A 21,262-nucleotide genomic window follows, 5' to 3' on the forward strand; every position below is an offset into this window, starting at 1 on the left:
GTTGTAACTCACATCTCAGGTGTCTATACAACAGTTGTACCTGACATCACAGTTATCTATACAACAGTTGTACCTGACATCAGTTGTCTATACAACAGTTGTACCTGATGTCTCAGTTGCCTATACAACAGTTGTACCTGACATCTCAGTTGTCTATACAACAGTTGTACCTGACATCACAGTTGTCTATACAACAGTTGTACCTGACATCACAGTTGTCTATACAACAGTTGTACCTGTCATCACAGTTGTCTATACAACAGTTGTACATCTCATCTCAGGTGTCTATACAACAGTTGTAACTGACATCTCAGTTGTCTATACAACAGTTGTACCTGACATCTCAGTTGTCTATACAAACAGTTGTACCTGACATCTCAGTTATCTATACAACAGTTGTACCTGACATCTCAGTTGACTATACAACAGTTGTACCTGACATCTCAGTTGTCTATACAACAGTTGTACCTGACATCTTCACTTGTCTATACAACAGTTGTGTTTCTATACAACATTGTACCTGACATCACAGTTGTCTATACAACAGTTGTACCTGACATATCAGTTGTCTATACAACAGTTGTACCTGACATCTCAGTTGTCTATACTACAGTTGTACCTGACATCTCAGTTGTCTATACAACAGTTGTACCTGACATCTCAGTTGTCTACACAACAGTTGTACCTGATCATCACAGTTTTTTATACAACAGTTGTTACATCATCTCAGTGAACTCATCTCAGGTGTCTATACAACAGTTGTACCTGACATCACAATTATCTATACAACAGTTGTACCTGACATCAGTTTTCTATACAACAGTTGTACCTGTCATCTCAGTTGCCTATACAACAGTTGTACCTGACATCTCAGTTGTCTATACAACAGTTGTACCTGACATCACAGTTGTCTATACAACAGTTGTACCTGACATCACAGTTGTCTATACAACAGTTGTACCTGACATCCCAGTTGTCTATACAACAGTTGTACTCGATATCTCAGTTGTCTATACAACAGTTGTACCCGACATGTCAGTTGTCTATACAATATTTGTACCTGACATCACAGTTGTCTATACAACAGTTGTACCTGACATCTCACTTGTTTATACAATAGCTGTACCTGACATCTCAATTTTCTATACAAGTTGTTGTCTATACAAAAGTTGTACCTGACATCACAGTTGTCTATACAACAGTTGTAACTCACATCTCACCTGTCTATACAACAGTTCTACCTGACATATCAGTTGTCTATCCAAAAGTTGTACTTGACATCTCAGTAATCTGTACAACAGTTGTACCTGACATCCAAGTTGACTATACAACAATTGTACCTGAAATCTCAGTTGCCTATTCAACAGTTGTACCTGACATCTTACTTGTCTATACAAGTTGTCTATACCTACAACAGTTGTACAACCTGACATCATCAGTTGTCTATACAACAGTTGTACCTGACATCTCAGTTGTCTATACAACAGTTGTACCTGACATCTCAGTTGTCTATACAACAGTTGTACTTGACATCACAGTTGCCTATAAAACAGTTGTACCTTTCATCCCAGTTGCCTATACAACAGTTGTACCTTTCATCCCAGTTGCCTATACAACAGTTGTACCTGACATCACAGTTGTCTATACAACAGTTGTAATTGACATCACAGGTGTCTATACAAAAGTTGTACCTTCCATCCCAGTTACCTATACAACAGTTGTACTCGATATCTCAGTTGTCTATACAACAGTTGTACCCGACATGTCAGTTGCCTATTCAATAGTTGTACCTGATATCTCACTTGTCTATACAACAGTTGTACCTGACATCTCACTTGTTTATACAATAGTTGTACCTGACATCTCAATTTTCTATACAAGTTGTCTATGCAAAAGCTGTACCTGACATCACAGTTGTCTATACAACAGTTGTAACTCACATCTCACCTGTCTATACAACAGTTCTACCTGACATATCAGTTGTCTATCCAAAAGTTGTACTTGACATCTCAGTAATCTGTACAACAGTTGTACCTGACATCAAGTTGTCTATACAACAGTTGTACCTGACATCTCAGTTTCCTATACAACAGTTGTACTGACATCTCAGTTGTCTATACAACAAAGTTGTACCTGACATCTCAGTTGTCTATACAACAGTTGTACCTGACATCTCAGTTGTCTATACAACAGTTGTACCTGACATCACAGTTGTCTATACAACAGTTGTACCTGACATCACAGTTGTCTATACAACATTTGTACCTGACATCACAGTTGTCTATACAACAGTTGTACCTGACATCACAGTTGTCTATACAACAGTTGTACCTGACATCTCAGTTGTCTATACAACAGTTGTACCTGACATCTCAGTTGTCTATACAACAGTTGTACCTGACATCACAGTTGTCTATACAACAGTTGTACCTGACATCTCAGTTGTCTATACAACAGTTGTACCTGACATCTCAGTTGTCTATACAACAGTTGTACTTGACATCTCAGTTGTCTATACAACAGTTGTACCTGTCATCTCAGTTGTCTATACAACAGTTGTACCTGACATCTCACTTGTCTATACAACAGTTGTACCTGACATCTCAATTGTCTATACAACAGTTGTACCTGACATCTCAGTTGTCTATACAACAGTTGTACCTGACATCTCAGTTGTCTATACAACAGTTGTACCTGTCATCTCAGTTGTCTATACAACAGTTGTACCTGACATCTCATTTGTCTATACAACAGTTGTACCTGACATCTCAGTTGTCTATACAACAGTTGTACCTGACATCTCAGTTGTCTATACAACAGTTGTACCTGACATCTCAGTTGTCTATACAACAGTTGTACCTGACATCTCAGTTGTCTATACAACAGTTGTACCTGACATCTCAGTTGTCTATACAACAGTTGTACCTGACATCTCAGTTGTCTATACAACAGTTGTACCTGACATCTCAGTTGTCTATACAACAGTTGTACCTGACATCTCAGTTGTCTATACAACAGTTGTACCTGACATCTCAGTTGTCTATACAACAGTTGTACCTGACATCCCAGTTGTCTATACAACAGTTGTACCTGACATCTCAGTTGTCTATACAACAGTTGTACCTGACATCTCAGTTGTCTATACAACAGTTGTACCTGACATCTCAGTTGTCTATACAACAGTTGTACCTGACATCTCAGTTGTCTATACAACAGTTGTACCTGATATCTCAGTTGTCTATAACAACAGTTGTACTATACAACAGATTCTTGTAACAGTTGTACCTGACATCCACAGTTGTCTATACAACAGTTGTACCTGACATCTCAGTTGTCTATACAACAGTTGTACCTGACATCTCAGTTGTCTATACAACAGTTGTACCTGACATCTCAGTTGTCTATACAACAGTTGTACCTGACATCTCAGTTGCCTATACAACAGTTGTACCTGACATCTCAGTTGTCTATACAACAGTTGTACCTGACATCTCAGTTGTCTATACAACAGTTGTACCTGACATCTCAGTTGTCTATACAACAGTTGTACCTGACATCTCAAGTTGTCTATACAACAGTTGTACCTGACATCCCAGTTGTCTATACAACAGTTGTACCTGACATCTCAGTTTCTATACAACAGTTGTCAACAACAGTTGTACCTGACATCTGCATCAGTTGTCTATACAACAGTTGTACCTGACATCTCAGTTGTCTATACAACAGTTGTACCTGACATCCCAGTTGTCTATACAACAGTTGTACCTGACATCTCAGTTGTCTATACAACAGTTGTACCTGACATCTTAGTTGTCTATACAACAGTTGTACCTGACATCTCAATTCTCTATACAACAGTTGTACCTGACATCTCAGTTGTCTATACAACAGTTGTACCTGACATCCCAGTTGTCTATACAACAGTTGTACCTGACATCACAGTTGTCTATACAACAGTTGTACCTGACATCTCAAGTTGTCTATACAACAGTTGTACCTGACATCTCAGTTGTCTATACAACAGTTGTACCTGACATCTCAGTTGTCCTATACAACAGTTGTACCTGACATCTCAGTTGTCTATACAACAGTTGTACCTGACATCTCAGTTGTCTATACAACAGTTTGTACCTGACATCATACAGTTGTCTATACAACAGTTGTACCTGCTATCTCAGTTGTCTATACAACAGTTGTACCTGACATCTCAGTTGTCTATACAACAGTTGTACCTGACATCTCAGTTGTCTATACAACAGTTGTACCTGACATCTCAGTTGTCTATACAACAGTTGTACCTGACATCTCAGTTGTCTATACAACAGTTGTACCTGACATCTCAGTTGTCTATACAACAGTTGTACCTGACATCTCAGTTGTCTATACAACAGTTGTACCTGTCATCCCAGTTGTCTATACAACAGTTGTACCTGACATCTCAGTTGTCTATACAACAGTTGTACCTGACATCTCAGTTGTCTATACAACAGTTGTACCTGACATCTCAGTTGTCTATACAACAGTTGTACCTGACATCCTCCAGTTGCCTATACAAACAGTTGTACCTGACATCTCAAGTTGTCTATACAACAGTTGTACCTGACATCTCAGTTGTCTATACAACAGTTGTACCTGACATCTAGTTGTCTATACAACAGTTGTACCTGACATCCCAGTTGTCTATACAACAGTTGTACCTGACATCTCAGTTGTCTATACAACAGTTGTACCTGACATCTCATTGTCTATACAACAGTTGTACCTGACATCTCATTGTCTATACAACAGTTGTACCTGACATCTCAGTTGTCTATACAACAGTTGTACCTGACACATCCAGTTGTCTATACAACAGTTGTACCTGACATCTCACTTGTCTATACAACAGTTGTACCTGACATCTCAGTTGTCTATACAACAGTTGTACCTGACATCTCAGTTGTCTATACAACAGTTGTACCTGACATCTCACTTGTCTATACAACAGTTGTACCTGACATCACAGTTGTCTATACAACAGTTGTACCTGACATCTCAGTTGTCTATACAACAGTTGTACCTGACATCTCAGTTGTCTATACAACAGTTGTACCTGACATCTCAGTTGTCTATACAACAGTTGTACCTGACATCTCAGTTGTCTATACAACAGTTGTACCTGACATCTCAATTCTTGTCTATACAACAGTTGTACCTGACATCTCACTTGTCTATACAACAGTTGTACCTGACATCACAGTTGTCTATACAACAGTTGTACCTGACATCTCATTGTCTATACAACAGTTGTACCTGACATCTCTGTCTATACAACAGTTGTACCTGACATATCACAGTTGTAATGCCTATACAACAGTTGTACCTGACATCTCAAGTTGTCTATACAACAGTTGTACCTGACATCCCAGTTGTCTATACAACAGTTGTACCTGACATCTCAGTTTCTATATACAACAGTTGTACCTGACATCTCACTTGTCTATACAACAGTTGTACCTGACATCTCAATTCTCTATACAACAGTTGTACCTGACATCACAATTGTCTATACAACAGTTGTACCTGACATCTCATTCCTATACAACAGTTGTACCTGACATCTCAGTTGTCTATACAACATTGTACCTGACATCTCACTTGTCTATACAACAGTTGTACCTGACATCTCAATTGTCTATACAACAGTTGTACCTGACATCACAGTTGTCTTATACAACAGTTGTACCTTGACATCTCAGTTATCTCTATACAACAGTTGTACCTGACATCTCAGTTGTCTATACAACAGTTGTACCTGACATCTCAGTTGTCTATACAACAGTTGTACCTGACATCTCAGTTGTCTATACAACAGTTGTACCTGACATCTCACTTGTCTATACAACAGTTGTACCTGACATCTCATTTCTCTATACAACAGTTGTACCTGACATCTCATTGTCTATACAAACAGTTGTACCTGACATCTCAGTTGTCTATACAACAGTTGTACCTGACATCACAGTTGTCTATACAACAGTTGTACCTGTCATCCCAGTTGCCTATACAACAGTTGTACCTGACATCTCAGTTGTCTATACAACAGTTGTACCTGACATCTCAGTTGTCTATACAACAGTTGTACCTGACATCTCAGTTGTCTATACAACAGTTGTACCTGACATCTCAGTTGTCTATACAACAGTTGTACCTGACATCTCAGTTGTCTATACAACAGTTGTACCTGACATCTCAGTTGTCTATACAACAGTTGTACCTGTCATCCCAGTTGCCTATACAACAGTTGTACCTGACATCCCAGTGGCCTATACAACAGTTGTACCTATCTTACAACAGTTGTACCTGTCATCTCAGTTGTCTATACAACAGTTGTACCTGACATCTCAGTTATCTATACAACAGTTGTACCTGACATCTTCATTCTCTATACAACAGTTGTACCTGACATCTCAGTTGTCTATACAACAGTTGTACCTGACATCTCATCTCAGTTGTCTATACAACAGTTGTACCTGACATCTCACTTGTCTATACAACAGTTGTACCTGACATCTCAGTTGTCTATACAACAGTTGTACCTGTCATCACAGTTGTCTATACAACAGTTGTACCTGACATCTCAGTTGTCTATACAACAGTTGTACCTGACATCTCAATTCTCTATACAACAGTTGTACCTGACATCTCAGTTGTCTATACAACAGTTGTACCTGACATCTCAGTTGTCTATACAACAGTTGTACCTGACATCCCAGTTGGCCTATACAACAGTTGTACCTGACATCTCACTTGTCTATACAACAGTTGTACCTGACATCACAGTTGTCTATACAACAGTTGTACATGACATCTCAGTTGTCTATACAATATTGTACCTGACATCCAGTTGTCTATACAACAGTTGTACCTGACATCTCAATTCTCTATACAACAGTTGTACCTGAAATCTCAGTTGCCTATTCAACAGTTGTACCTGACATCTTACTTGTCTATACAACAGTTGTACCTGACATCTCACTTGTCTATACAACAGTTGTACCTGACATCCCAATTGTCTATACAACAGTTGTACCTGACATCCCAATTGTCTATACAACAGTTGTACCTGACATCCCAATTGTCTATACAACAGTTGTACCTGACATCCCAGTTGCCTATACAACAGTTGTACCTGAAAGTTGTCTATACAACAGTTGTACCTGACATCCAAGTTTTCTATACAACAGTTGTACCTGACATCCCAATTGTCTATACAACAGTTGTACCTGACATCCAATTGTCTATACAACAGTTGTACCTGACACAAGTTGTCTATACAACAGTTGTACCTGACATCTCAGTGTCTATACAACAGTTGTACCTGACATCTCAGTTGTCTATACAACAGTTGTACCTGACATCTTCAAGTTGTCTATACAACAGTTGTACCTGACATCTCAGTTGTCTATACAACAGTTGTACCTGACATCACAGTTGTCTATACAACAGTTGTACCTGACATCTCAGTTGTCTATACAACAGTTGTACCTGACATCACAGTTGTCTATACAACAGTTGTACCTGTCATCACAGTTGTCTATACAACAGTTGTACCTGTCATCTCAGTAGTCTATACAACAGTTGTACCTGACATCTCTATTCTCTATACAACAGTTGTACCTGACATCTCAATTCTCAGGTGTCTATACAACAGTTGTACCTGACATCTCACTTGTCTATAAAACAGTTGTACCTGACATCACAGTTGTCTATACAACAGTTGTACATGTCATCTCAGTAGTCTATACAACAATTGTACCTGACATCTCAATTCTCAGGTGTCTATACAACAGTTTACCTGACATCTCACTTGTCTATACAACAGTTGTACCTGACATCACAGTTGTCTATACAACAGTTGTACCTGACATCACAGTTGTCTATACAACAGTTGTACCTGTCATCACAGTTGTCTATACAACAATTGTACCTGACATCTCACTTGTCTATACAACAGTTGTACCTGACATCTCAATTCTCTATACAACAGTTGTACCTGACATCTCAGTTGTCTATACAACAATTGTACCTGACATCTTAGTTGTCTATACAACAGTTGTACCTGACATCTCTATTCTCTATACAACAGTTGTACTTGACATCTCACTTGTCTATACAACAGTTGTACCTGACATCTCAATTCTCTATACAACAGTTGTACCTGACATCACAGTTGTCTAAACAACAGTTGTACCTGTCATCACAGTTGTCTATACAACAGTTGTACCTGTCATCTCAGTAGTCTATACAACAGTTGTACCTGTCATCTCAGTAGTCTATACAACAGTTGTACCTGTCATCTCATTAGTCTATACAACAGTTGTACCTGACATCTCATCTCAGTTGTCTATACAACAGTTGTACCTGTCATCTCAGTTTTCTATACAACAAGTTGTACCTGACATCTCATTCTCTATACAACAGTTGTACTGACATCTCATTTGTCTATACAACAGTTGTACCTGACATCACAATTCTCAGGTGTCTATACAACAGTTTACCTGACATCTCACTTGTCTATACAACAGTTGTACCTGACATCACAGTTGTCTATACAACAGTTGTACCTGACATCTCAGTTGTCTATACAACAGTTGTACCTGTCATCACAGTTGTCTATACAACAGTTGTACCTGACATCTCACTTGTCTATACAACAGTTGTACCTGACATCACAGTTGTCTATACAACAGTTGTACCTGACATCACAGTTGTCTATACAACAGTTGTACCTGTCATCACAGTTGTCTATACAACAATTGTACTTGACATCTCAATTCTCAGGTGTCTATACAACAGTTTACCTGACATCTCACTTGTCTATACAACAGTTGTACCTGACATCACAGTTGTCTATACAACAGTTGTACATGACATCTCAGTTGTATATACAATATTTGTACCTGTCATCCCAGTTGCCTATTCAACATTTGTACCTGAAATCTCAGTTGCCTATTCAACAGTTGTACCTGACATCTTACTTGTCTATACAACAGTTGTACCTGACATCTCAGTTGTCTATACAACAATTGTACTTGACATCTCAGTTGTCTATACAACAGTTGTACCTGTCATCCCAGTTGCCTATACAACAGTTGTACCTGTCATCCCAGTTGTCTATACAAAAATTGTACCTGAAATCTCAGTTGTATATAAAACAGTTGTACATGACATCTAAGTTATCTATACAACAGTTGTACCTGACAGTTGCCTATACAACAGTTGTACCTGACATCCAAGTTGTCTATACAACAGTTGTACCTGACATCTCAATTCTCTATACAACAGTTGTACTTGACATCTCACTTGTCTATACAACAGTTGTACCTGACATCTCAATTCTCTATACAACAGTTGTACCTGTCATCACAGTTGTCTATACAACAGTTGTACCTGACATCTCACTTGTCTATACAACAGTTGTACCTGACATCTCAATTCTCTATACAACAGTTGTACCTGACATCCCAGTGGCCTATACAACAGTTGTACCTGACATCTCAGTTGTCTATACAACAGTTGTACCTGACATATTAGCTGTCTATACAACAGTTGTACTTGACATCACAGTTAACTATACAACAGTTGTACCTGACATCCCAATTGTCTATACAACAGTTGTACCTGACATCCCAATTGTCTATACAACAGTTGTACCTGACATCCCAATTGTCTATACAACAGTTGTACCTGACATCCCAGTTGCCTATACAACAGTTGTACCTGTCATCCCAGTCGATACAATTGTTGTTCCCAACATCTTGATTGTATATTCCAGAGTTGTATTTGACATCTTAGTTGTCCATACAACAATTAAACAGTTGACTTCAGATCATCAATCATACTTAAGGCCTCAGCACAACAGTTGGTTTACATGGCACCAACCGTTTCCCATGAAGCTATTAATAGAGAGCAAGCGATACATGCATATAACGTCATAACAATGAAATCTATACAAATTACCTTCCTTCCTATGGTAAGCTCTGTTTAATTTTTCAAATTACCTAAACCATAATTTACAAAAGAGACAGATTCCATTATAGTAAAATCATTAATGATAAATCAATTCCCAATGCTCATAAAGCTAAGAGCTGAGTGCGACTGATTTGTCCTCCATTAGTCTGGCGGGGGTCGGCACTGATTCAGGACTTTGTTACCCCCATCACTCATAACATTTTCTTTCCTAGTTTATTCTTTAGAAGCTAAATCCTGCTTATACTTTCACAAAGGAGAAAAAAATGACAAATTGGATCATAAAGAATGGAAATTGGCTGTTTTATGATTTTTGTAATACAAAAATTGTGAATAATGGATAAAATGCGAGTAGAGTGGATGGAAAATCCTTATGGTATTGATTTTCTTCCTCCATTGACAGGAGAGCATTGTCACATTGTCAACTCAGCTCAGGTTCTGTAATTGTGTAAATAGTCTGAGCAATAACAGCCGCCCCGGATCATTAACAAATACTATGTTGATTGACCACTTCACGGTGAGGTTGTAAAAATGATATTTAAACATCTTAATTAACCTGGGAATCAATTATGATGTTTTTCTAGCAATTAACTTGAAAAGTGTCACATGGCAAGAAAAACAGATTGCAAACCAGATTGATATGATCTGTATAGAATATTGATGGGATTATATCAGGAAATGAGATGAAAATATTGCACAGGAAAGCCGTATTTAATCAAGCTGTTTCTGGCGATGAGCCACACCTGTTGTTTAATTCAACACATTGTCTGATTGAGTCGATAGGTACGCTTTCATATAGTCTATGTTAGGCTCAAAAGCATGTTACGTTAACATACATCTAATCTGTAGATGAAATTTTAATTAGAATTCCATGTTAATTGAACATGCTTTACTTTGGTCCAGCATTCAGAAATTAGACTAGAGTGTTCTATAAACCAGTTTATTTTCACAGTGACTTAGTATCGTATTTTGATGAACTAGGAAATTGACTACTGTAAACCAGCTATCTTTAACGGCTATTAAGTTTTACGAATTTCCTTTCAAAACATTTTGCGAGGATAAATATTCGTGGATTTAACAACTGAATAATAATTTCTATCAATATAGATGATGTAGATATGAATTCCTGAATTTACTTGGATCGCAATATTCGTGATATAAATTGCACAGAAACAAAAGTTGGTTTACAATAATCAAAATTTCGCAATTTGACTTCAAGTGTATACATTATGTATATATAATTCAACAAATGTTTCATGGATCAAAATTTTGTGATCAAAACGATAACCCAAGAAATAGCAAAAATATCATCCCTGTGAAAATTACCAGACATAAAGTATGCTCTATTTGTGACAAATTTTAAGTATAAGATAGCAAAAATTTTAATAACATTTTATATTAAAAGATTTTATACTTAACTATTGTCAATTTCCATACTTTTTATGCGATATACATATGCTTTACATTTAAAAACCTAATGCCAAAAGTGTTAAGAGTTTAGCTTTTGAAAAAAAAAATTGTCTAAAACATTTTACATTGCAAAGCAAAATCAATGAAATAGAAATAAATGTATGAGTTACACTCCAAGAATTTTAATTGGCCAACGCTGTACGTGCTATTGTCTTGATTTTAGCATTTTGTCATGTGACTTTAACGATACTGTGGGGTGTGATGAATGTTTGATAGAGTCAGGCTCAGCCATGATACTTGGTAATAACTGGTACCGTTTCGTAGTCCTGACCTACGATTCTATATGTCACCACGATCAATAACGAACAACCCTATCCCTAAGCTGATCGGTGGCTAGGTAATTAACAGAGCAACCATTGCGATGACCTTCAAACTCGTCTCCATAGGGAGTACAGGTTCTGCCTTTTCTATAGGTATCCTTGGTTATACTTCACTGTCAATACTTCAATGGAAGTCTCCCCGTCGTAAATTCTGTATTTGTAAACACCTTTATTTGCTTTCACAATAAATCGCTTCGGTCGCACAAACAGTAGAATATAGAATTATGAATTGAATAAAAGATATAACCTTGAAATTCAAGGAAACTATAAAAAAAATCTTTTGTAAAAATCTGTTAGACATCAATAAAACTGTGAAAGATTCCACACAGGTTTTTTCCTTTATAACATAAAATGCAATTAAAACATTCCTATTGATTTCAAAATTACCAACAATACAAAAGGATATAAAAACCCATGATGCCATCCTATTCAGACTACATATAAGTATTTAGCCAATCTTACAACATAATTGACATCTACCGTATTTCTTCTTCTTTAATTTTTTTTGTTATTATTCCCCAGAAGTTCTTTGGTAATTAGCTATTATCATAGAAACTGTCAGCTCTGAGAGATGAAGAATTTTCAAGCCTTAAAGCATATTTAAACAAAGCATTTCAAAACAAAACTTCAGAAAAACTCTGGTAGTTTATATACAAGAGATCCCAGAGGGATCTTGGCGCCCACCAAATAATGACCTATGTCTGACAATGGAAAGAGGGATCTTTTCCCTGCTTTTCAAATTTTTTCAAACACACTACATATAAAATTTGAGACAGATCGCTATAGTACTTTCTAAGAAATAATGGTAACAAACTTCAACAATGAAATCCAAGATGGCAGCCGTGCCGCCATCTTGTTGACCTATCAGTTACAAAATGCAATATGCACAACTAGGGTCCTAGGGGAACCTACATATGAAATTTGAGAAAGATTCCTTCAGTATTTTCTGAGAAAAAGTGGTAACAAACTTTAACTATCAAAATCCAAGATGGCCGCCTGTCGGCCATCTTGTTGACTGATCGGTCCCAAAATGCAATATGCACAACTAGGGTCCTAGGGGAACCTACATATGAAATTTGAAAAAGATCCCTTTAGCACTTTCTGAGAAATAGCGGTAACAAGAATTGTTAACGGACGGACGGACAGACGGACAGACGGACTGACGGAAGGACGGACGGACCACGGACCACGGACGAAAGGCGATTTGAATAGCCCACCATTTGATGATGGTGGGCTAAAAATGTGGGAGAGTCACATGATCAAAAGTCACCAAACACAGCATTTCAGGACTGTTTTAGATAAGCATTGACTGCCAAAAAATGTCACAATGCAAAAACATCCAATCAGGTCACATACAAGGTAAACCTGTCGTCAAATTCCCCCTAGATATTGAACACCAAATATGAGCAGCCGCAGCTGAATGGGTAGATGGACTACTATCGCTATAGATTGAAGAATCTAGACCATTCCTCCATGAGGAAAATACCCCTTAAGGTGAAATGTGAGACAGTGTCAAGGGAGACAATAGGAAGGAGTCTTAAGGTGAAGGTTTCTCTAATGTAGTCGTTTTTTTCGATAAAGCATTGGGACAGAAGGCACATCAATCATTTATACCCAACATGCAGAATAGCTAGGACATTCAAATCAAATAGAAGGAAAAGGAGAACCTTAATCTTTGCCTGTGAATTAGAAAAATAATGAATATTACCCTTGGCATATCTCACTTCAGAACGGGTGGTCCCGCACTGCGCCACCTGCTGGATCACCGCAGTTGCGCCCCTTCCATTTACGTAATAAGCAACCAATTAAAAAGCTCGTATCATTGTTGTATGGTTGAAAAAATGGCAGCGCCCTATGAAACACGCGTGTTGTTTGTGACAGATTCAAAATACCAAAGATGAACATGTGTGTGAGTCATTTGTTTATTAGCGAGTTCGGACACCAGATTTTGCGTTTCATGCAGAAGTTCTGCGGTGTCCAATTTTGTAACGAGATCGCATTATATCTTTTAATTGTTTAATTTGTGAAACATAAACCACGCACGTACTTTCCAATCTGTTTGGAGAGCAACGTCTCCAAGACGTTCATTTAGCTGGTATAAAACATCCAATTGATTAAATAGATAGTAATATAACTTCGCTAGGAGTTGATGTTGACAGGCATGACATGCCTGATGCCTCATTATACAAATGTAGGTCACTATACAACCGCTTCAGTTCAGTTTTGTTGACAAATCAAAGCTGCGTTTTCATTGGTCGCCTGAACCTAGCCGCATCCAATCAGAATTTGAAAGCAAAAACACCTGTTCTGAAGTGAGATATGCCAAGGGTAAAAAAAGAAAGAGAATCGGACTAATACCCTTGGCTAGCGAAGAAAAGGAGAACCTTAATCTTTGCCTATGAATTAGAAAAATAATGAATAATTATAGACAAAGAGTGAAATTCCTTTTTTTTACCCTGGTATTGGGTGTAATGTCCAAGAGTCTTGGACCTTAAAGATGGATGGATGCCAGTTATGAATGCAATAACACTATGACTCCAGCGAACTGTTGAAGGACATCCACATCAGAACTTAATTTAATACAACTTCAAAATATTTTTGTATCAAGATCTTACGATGAAAGCTGACCGTTACATAAGTGCATGGTTTTTCTCTGGAAACTCCGGCTTTTTCTCTGGAAACTCCGGCTTCATAAGATGTTTACCAATAAATCCATACCAATTGGCAACCAAACCATGATACCCTTACATTTATTATGAAAGGAAAAATATGAACACTAACTTTGATGAATATGGTAATATTGCAACATGTGAAATAATAAAAAGAGACCAAAAATGTCCATAACTCCATAAGACTACATTGCTCTACAAACAGATTACAATAATAGAACAGTTACAACTCAACAAAAATATCAATAGATAGATTAGATACAAATGCTCTTATATAAATAATAAATCAGAGACAACGCTTTTTGACAACTCTGCTGGAGGCATTAGCTTTACAGAAGTACTATGCTGAAATGTCGGTCCAGATAAAATCTCTGTCTGCTAACTGTCTGACCATACAGAGCAATATAGAAAGGTTTTCTCCGATTACTTTGTTCTCAGTGTCACACTCAAGGTGCATGTGCATGGGCCATTAAACTACACACAAATCGGCACCATCTCTTCCTGTAACCACGGTGATAGACTATAGTATTAATCCAATCACCTGCGTCCCGGTGTCTAGAGAGATTCTGTTGCTCCGGTGTACCGGTTACCTTATCCCGGACAATGTCATTTAGACAGAAAGACTTGCCTACTGTATCAATGATAAATGTCATACTTCAAACTAAACTCTAAATAACCAATACCTTAGTAGTCAGAAAATACACAGAGATTCAGTGATAGATAGCCTAATGCTATTTGATGCCCTACAGAGCACTTCGGCCAGCTCTTGTTTCTTCATCGGGAAAAGGTGTGCAATATTGGTGATCGGACAGAAAGGTCTCTGGGCTGGGAAGGGCATAAATCTATACAAAAGGTGTTGTTAGCACCACTGAGTCGAGGCAAATGAGGAAAATATCCACGCTGTTCAGAAATAACATTCATAAAAAAATAAGTAACTTCACAAGAACTCTTAACCTCCAACTTAAGGTCAGAAAGCGGTTGCTAAAACCTTTTTTATTTTTTTAATGATTTTTTAATTTTACCAAATCAAAAGTATTTTTAAGCTATCATATAATGTTGTTTGTTTTTCTTTTGTTTAATATCCTGTTAAAAGTTACAGGTTCACTCAAGGGTCTGTCAGGTTAAGCAGGAGTACCCTGAATAAAACCACCACCTGTTTCTGCCTTTGAACTAAGGAGTCAAACTCAAAACCCAGAGGGATTGGTGGAGGGACTTGTACTAACATTAAGCATTTGGCCATTGCCAGATCAAACTAAACAACTACCATATTTGACCCAATAAACGCCTATGGCACTTAAAAAATTGAAGCAAATAAGGGGGCGCTTAAAGTTATATGTGCCATAACTGGGCGGAAATTTTGACATGCTTTTTTTTCATCGTTAATCTATCAAAAACTATAAGGTTTGATGAACAAAGCTGTAAAAATCATTCAAATGGCTTCAGATGACTTATAAACGTTAGTTATAACACAGAAATTTTTGTACTGTAAAATTGTTGTTTTTATGCCTTAAATATGTTTACATGGAAACATCCCTGCAGAAATCACTTTACAATTACTAATAACATTGTAAAAATGTAACATGAAATTGTAGACCACAATTTGGCTTCATGGTCTGACCGTATGTACTCATTTCACTTCACTATTGATGTAAATAAATGATTTTTGGCAGTACTGCCAAAAATCATATTCAGCTCTTATTTGTACATGTAAAATTATAACCTATGCATTGAAAGTACCGTAATTTTCAAAAAGTTGGTAATTTTTGGTGATTGATAACATATTAAAAGCTCATCTTGATTCGTGAGTATGAAAAATACGGCACTTATAACTTTAATAGAAACTTTGCATCTCCAGTTGACGTAGACAACTTTCATAAAATTATTCTTCTAAGTAAGCTGTAAATCAATTTGTAAAAGATATCAGTAAGGAAACCAACAGTTTTAATATTTTGAGTCTTCATTTAATTCGAAGTAAATGAAATTGAATTCTTGAAAAGGGGGAGAGTGCTTCTAGGGATGGGGGTGCTTACTGGTTCAAATACAGTATTATAGAGCTCATGCAGTTAAAAAAATTGCTTTTTGAACATTAAAGAACAAAAGTGTCTTTTTCATGTACCAATATACAATTAAACCTTCAAAGGGAAATACCATACACATTATTCGCTCTATTGGACAAAACTATTCAATCAAAGGTATCTAGTATTGCATGTGTGCATATATCTGCATCTGAGACCAGTATTCAACCATTAGGAGCATCAATATTTTACAGGTAAATCCTAAGGTGTGAATCAATATTTGAGTTAATTAATGAAAATGTCACATACAGCTGCTAAGGTGTATCATAAGTCCTTGAAATTAAAGATTGATGTTGCAACAATCAGTCATGCAGAAACATCACCAGGTACAAAGGAGATGATCAATGGAGCGGAGAGTTTGACATGGAGAGGTAATGGCGGATTATTGTCTTTGTAGCAATGATAAGTATCCTAGCACCTTTTGTAATAAACCTTTGTTGTCAGATTACAGTATTCCCTACAAGAGAACAAAGTCAATTAATCAAATGGCAAGGAAATCAGATATTTAGAAAAATAGCCATTAATTCTGCCGAATGATGATTGTTGTATAACAGTAACTTGAAGTCCAATTAAAGTGAAACCTGCCTTAATTTTTCCACAATTTGACTTGAAATAAATACAACTTTGTTATAGACCACCTATCCCTTGCCTCTTAGGTTGTCTTTATAGAGAAGTTTGTCTGTACATACATAACTTTTATTCCTCCACAAATTCTTCAATTTCTTAAAAATCTCTTAACGAGATTGTTACGGGTTCATGTTTGCAGGTTATCTCCCTTGTCTAAATTAATCACTATTTGGTCTGCATGCATAAGATACCAAAACAATATCTTATCATCCTGTAACATTACTAAATGATTCAACATAAAGTACGGCCACAGGTGATCGTTCATACTTACATATGCGATCATATAATGATCAAACATTAACATAAAGTAAGTCTACATCCTCTGATCATCCACATGAAGGCATGTGAACTGATTCTGGTGATCCTAAGATCAATATTTATAGGTCTAAGTTCAGGTGATTCTAAGATAAACTCTGATCATCCATATTTTTAGGTCCATATTTCTGTTTATTAAAATGAAAAACAATTTCAAAATCTTTCAATTCCTGGGGCTTTTCCTCAGTTTTAAAAACAGTTTTAGTCTAATTTACCCCTGAGATCATGAATGAAGGTCAAGGTTATTTATATGAACAAACTTGGTAGCCCTTCATTCCAGCATGCTACAGGCGAAATATCAATATACCCGGTACCCTAGGCCTTTTAGTTATTGAGAAAAAGTTGTTTGAATGAAAAGTTTACGGACGGCACATGGCGGAAAACGACAGACGAAGCATGGTAACTATAAGTGACCCAAAGATTACATGCTTTGATAAACTTGAAAGTTAAAATGCTGAAAAAAAGAAACAATCCATTTATTTTTCCATCTCCAATAATTGGTGATACATGATTTTTCATATGATGACATTAACGTCCGTAGTTATATTTGTTTTCATCTGATGCTTTGTACTTTTATATAATAGAGTTTGAGGCATTAATCAAATTATATATATATATGGGAATTGACAGTGACATAATAATACAAAATTTACATGGCCACAATTCATCAAATGACAGGGGAATCATGTGATAAAAAGATAGTCCCTAAATAACCATGAACAAGATAAGCTTTATCAATTATATATGGGATGTTCTCTTAAACACAGCATATTTTAATGCATACTTATCATTAGTCCGCTAAACCTGCCTTTATTATCAGGCTTTTTTTTAACTAATTTTTTTTGCCAAATATATAAGGCAAAAAAAAAAATTAAAAAAACAACCTAATGATATATGCAGGTTTAGCGGACTAATATATCATATCCTTTTAATCATTTCTTCGTTTGAATGTGCATAGTAAAGTCATGTTATGATTAAACTGGGAGTTTTTCTTTGTTTTTTTCCCTTTTTTTTCTTTTCTTTATTTTTTCTTTTATTTCTCTTTCTCTTTTTTTCTAAAATTTTAAAGATTTATATCTTTTTCCATTAAAGCCTTTCTTGGATATTACTACAATAATCATGTGACAATGTTGTAGTAACATATGCAATGATTAAAGATGCTCCATCGCCGACAGAGCATGAATGATATTAATTATTTGAACAATAATTGGTGTTCAATCGTGTGTATGTATGTCTAATTAACACAAAAATAATATATATATTTTCATTTTGCCTTTGGTGCATGCGCAATAAGTACATTCCATATAGGATATAGTGCGTCAGAATTTTTTCGGGATGCAATTAATAATTTTTCATATTTTTAACTTGAGGTAGAATTAGAGGCTCAAATTTTTCAATGGTGGTAATGGTGTAAAGTAAGTAATTTTTGTAACTGAAGAAAAATACTAAATCGTCTGCTCCTGTTTTTGATAGTGAAAAAATACTATTTGTCGGTGGTGGAGCATCTTTAACTGACAAATTTAACCCATTCACTCCAAATATTAACAATGAACTCTTCCAGCATTTGAATCAGAAGAGATCAAAAATGTTTTCAGGGGTAAATGTGTTAATTGAAGATAATGAAGACATGTCATGTCATATCAAATATTATTATATATAATAATGCATGTAAATTTGAGTATGAAAGTAGGAAAGTGTGTTTTTGTTTGTTGTTTTTTTTTTCTTATTTTTCTTTTTCTTATTTTTTTTTTCCAAATTGTGAAAATATTGATTTCTTTTTCCAATAAAGCCATCGTGGAATATCTCCTGCTGTGAATAGCTTTAAGGGTCTGTCTATCAGAATTCCACACTATTATAGAGAGTCTGTTACGCACCTATTACACAATGTCAAGAGATTTTCTGAGAAGACGCTCAAATCTACAATGTAATTCCCAAATCATTAAGCTCCCGCCTAATTCACTCTACTCAAGTACATAATCTTGTGATTTGTTCACGCACACAAATCTGATTCTATAATCAAAGGCCGGCTCAGGGCAACATTAATGTCTTCCCTGGCTCAGGCTGATTTTTATAGGGCGAAATAACCATTGAACTTTGTAATTCGGAACATATCAAATGGCACCGTTAATTAGAACCGAGAAAAAATATCCCATTTTCATTAGTAACAGATTCAATTTTGGCCGAGAAAGTAATCGTAATCTACCACTGTGACACGTATGGACAGACAACTATAGGAATAGTTCCAGTGTCGGCTCTCGCAGACGGGAGCCTAGAAAGTGTCCATACAATAAACGCCTCATGTGGAGGATGGTATAAAAAGATAATTTGTCCATTACGCTGAGGAAATGGAGAAAAGGCTTTACATACCTGATAGGGAGGTGCTCAGTGGCCACAGCAAAGCTTCAGTGATGTGTCGTCTGCTCGTCATTCTTCACAGGCGCTGAATGTCACAGAAAACCAAAGGTAGCTAACATGTACAAAAAAATCAATAACATCACCGCTAATTAATCAAGAGATGCCCCCGAACACATAGTTTAGATAAGTGTCCACAATGGTCAAGCTGCTTCCTTGCTCAATTTGACCACTAGAAATCTGATACTCTGTACAGCTTCACAGATAAGTCCGTCACAAAGCACTGAAAAATGGCGCGCGTTGGATTAACAAGAAAAGCATGAGTAAGGGACACTATATCTGAAAATTATGGCTTCTTTGGCTGCTACTGTGACTAAAGGCAGTGTTGGTATGATAGGCCTAATTTTTGATTACACACAGTTTATTAAATCATTTTATCATCTTATAGATTAATCTACTTATCAACTATGGGAGGATTGTCATTGAATTACCGTAAACCAACTTGTTTTCTTTTTTGATTTATTTTCGTGTATTTCGAGCGAAACGAAAATTTGCAAAAATCAGTCGCTGCAAAAAGATTCAACTTAAAGTACAATTGAGTCACAGTTTAAAAATTTTTACCTGTTAATTGGGAAATTTAATTGCCATGAAAATATGATATTGTTTGGTTATTGTATAAAACGGGAAATTAGATTCCTGTGAAAAAAACACTTTGTTTAGTAAACAGTGCCATGCAATAATCAAATCTGTTTCATAACATTTACTAGACCACTAATATCAGTGATTTTCTTGCTCGTTAATTTTCAGGAGCCAGTACCTCTTGAATTAGGAAAACACTTCATTTCATCTTTCTTGAAACATGTGTACAGGGTTCTTCGCAGGACTGTTTTTGGAGTTGATTTTGGGCCCCATTCCCAATAAAAAATACCCATATTTTTCACAATTCCTCCAGTTGATTTTCACAATTATCTTTGTGTCTAAAAAAATCAAAAGAAAACGCAGAAAAAAAGGAAACCAAAATATTTTACGAGATTGTCAAACTACTAAAATACCAGTCCAAAAGTAAAAACTGAAATGAATTGCTTGAAATAAATTACATTTTAGTTGTTTTTGTTCTATTTGATAAATTTCAATTTTTATAATTTTGGTCAGTACCATGATTATTTTCACAATTTTGAAGGCCCCAGCCCCATTTTCACACAAAAGTGAGACCTGGTATATTTAAGAGAGATATCTTCTTTATTTGGGAAAAGATTTACAGAAAATTGGGAAAATACAGCAAAATTTCTCTAAGAGAACTGAGACTTTCTTCGGCTATAAATGTATAAAAGAAATCACTAATTGTTTCTGTATGAATGGATTTAATGTGATGAGTTTTCTATTTTATCGTGGGTTCAATAATAATTACAGGTAGCGTAATGTC

General features: G+C 36.2%; 1 protein-coding gene across 1 annotated transcript in view; it reads right to left on the bottom strand.

Annotated features, from left to right (window-relative positions):
• LOC138324853 (adhesion G protein-coupled receptor L3-like) overlaps window positions 1-19,878 on the bottom strand; it is a 99,229-nt gene extending 79,351 nt beyond the window's left edge. The window contains exon 1 of the mRNA XM_069270044.1: window positions 19,855-19,878. The gene's annotated coding sequence lies outside the window, so the exon portion shown is untranslated. The remainder of the gene's footprint in view (window positions 1-19,854) is intronic.
• Between the last annotated feature and the right edge of the window lie 1,384 nt (window positions 19,879-21,262).

This window comes from Argopecten irradians, chromosome 6, assembly GCF_041381155.1.
Source record: "Argopecten irradians isolate NY chromosome 6, Ai_NY, whole genome shotgun sequence".
NCBI classification, from domain to species: Eukaryota; Metazoa; Mollusca; class Bivalvia; order Pectinida; family Pectinidae; genus Argopecten; species Argopecten irradians.